This window comes from Macrobrachium nipponense, chromosome 1 (genome assembly GCF_015104395.2).
Source record: "Macrobrachium nipponense isolate FS-2020 chromosome 1, ASM1510439v2, whole genome shotgun sequence".
Classification (NCBI taxonomy): domain Eukaryota; kingdom Metazoa; phylum Arthropoda; class Malacostraca; order Decapoda; family Palaemonidae; genus Macrobrachium; species Macrobrachium nipponense.
The window spans coordinates 67,141,701-67,144,200 of record NC_087200.1 but is presented as its reverse complement, the minus strand read 5'-3'; positions in this window follow the sequence as shown (position 1 = coordinate 67,144,200).

Here is a 2,500-nt window from a genome sequence, read left to right as displayed (position 1 = left end):
AGTTAAGTAATTTGGAGAATCGAGGTGTGAACTGTGTTTATTGGTAAGCAGGTTGTTTCCGAGGAACCATCCAAATGTCAATTCACTATTGTCATAACTGGTTAACTGAATAATTGGCAAAATTACAGTGATTTCATTTTCTAGATGTTTGTTTGAGAATACGCGTCAATAGTGAAGATATTGTTTGTAATATAAAATTTATTCTTAATTTCACAGACTTTCTTTTTGATTAGTTTTATATAGAAATGAAAAAAACTTAATTTACGCAATTCTGTTTCACATCTTGTATTCCTGAAAGTATGGTTACATAATAAGCAGGAATATTTCAGAAAGAGGTAGTAATATCTTTACAAGATTTATATCTAATCATATTTTCCATGGTAACATTTCTCCCTCTCCCTCACTCCAACGCGCTCTCCTTTTTTTATTTTATTATTATTTTTTTTTGTGAGCCTGCATACGTTTCCGTCCAAGTAATCCAGTGCGTAGTCATATTTGAAAAATAAAAACGACACCAAGCGTATGATTCTATGAGATTAGTTCATAAATTTCCTTGTCGCTGATACGCAACGTGCATTCGCGAAGAGAGAAATGAAGGCATTAAATTGTACCCGGCTGACTAGTACCTAGTAAGTACCCGATCTATGAACCAAGAAATGTCTTGCATATAACATGCCAGCTGAATCAGCACTGAGTTTACATTATGTTGCTCACAAAAGCATCGTAATAGCAGAAAGACTACGTAGCGATTTAAGCGCGTTATGGTGAAACTAATATTGTGCTTTCGTTTGTTCCGAATCAGGAAACGATGTCCCTGAAAATAAGTCTACTAAGATGGGTAGCACTGTGGTTGTAACAGTCGCGGATCTAGTAAATCCATAGCTCATGTATAAAATTACGCACCAATAAACACGCACAAAAATACAAATATATATATATATATATATATATATATATATATATATATATATATATATATATATATATAATATATATATATATATATATATATACATATACACATACACACACACGCGCACACACACACACACACAAACACATACACACGACCTTGGCATGGTTTTGGAATATTGAATTGACCGCTCTTTTAATTTGATGGAGGGTGGAGTTGGACGGCATGCCATTCCACCCGTAAAACTAGAGTACCTGACGTGGTGGAGCGAGGGGAAATTTTATGTCAAGCCATGCCCACAGTGCTGGGTCCGATCTCATGGGACTGACGACCCTTAAGGCACTGTGGGTATGGCGTAATATCCAGGTGAGTGTCCCAGGGCAGTTACCACAGCATAACAGTATTGCTCCTCCCTCAGTTGGGCCTCCTTGGTGAGAGGGATCTCATCCTGGACGAAATAATAAACTTTAAATATATATGGAAACTAAAACAAAAACCCCTACGACTTCTGGCATGGCAATGGACTATTCTAAAGAAAACCCAGGTAATGAAGAACAGGCTGGTATTAAAACTTTAATACCATACAAGCCACAAAGAAAAAACAAATTTAGAATTCGACCCAACCTTGACTCACTTCGACTCCCTCTTTGGGAGTGGAAGTTGGTCAAGGTTCTTGACCTTGGAAACTGACAGAAAAATATCAGCATTAAGATTGGAAATTATTTGTTAAGTAGGCACCCAACCTCAGAAATGTCATTTAGACAAATAAAAGAACAGGAGTGGTTAATAGAAACCACTACAAAAAATCAATCTGAAAATTATTTAACCATAAAGAACATAGACAATATAAAAGTAACGATAAGAAAGCACGACAATATGAACAGTGTACAGGGTACTGTAGTACTTCCTAAAAGTGAAGAGCCAATAGAGAAAAATATTTTTGCTGGATTCCCTTAAAAAAAAGGTACAACAATGTACAAGATTGTGAAGTATACAGTATAACAGTAGACAAAGTAATGAAAAGACATTTAAAATAGCAAAAATAAAATTTGAAGGCCAAGAATTGCCTTTTCAAAATTAAAATCATGGGCCAAAATAGAGAACTGAGACCTTATGTTCCAAAACCACTACAGTGCCAAAACTGCAGTAAATATGGGCATACATGGAAAAAATTGCAGAAATATATCGATTTGTGCGTATTGTGGATCTGACAAACATACCACGCAGTGGAAGTGTGGTGAACCAAAATGTGTAAACTGTGGCCAAAATCACCATGCTAGGTCTAAGGAGTGTATGTACTATATATACAATACAGAACTGAAATTACTTCAGGAGAGATCAGGAATGCCAATAAGAGAAGCCAAACTAGAGTTTGAGAGTTAGAGGAATGCATGATCCCGCTAGGAAGCAAATGTTCTCTGCTGCAATGAGCTCAAAGAATGAAACAAAAATGGAAGCAAATAACAAACCCCTAATAGATAAATCAGAAGAAAAAATAACTTTACAAGAAACTAATATAGCAAGAAATCAAGATACTTGTGCAACTTTGTGTTTCAAATTCATTTGAGATATTGGAGGAAATGGAAA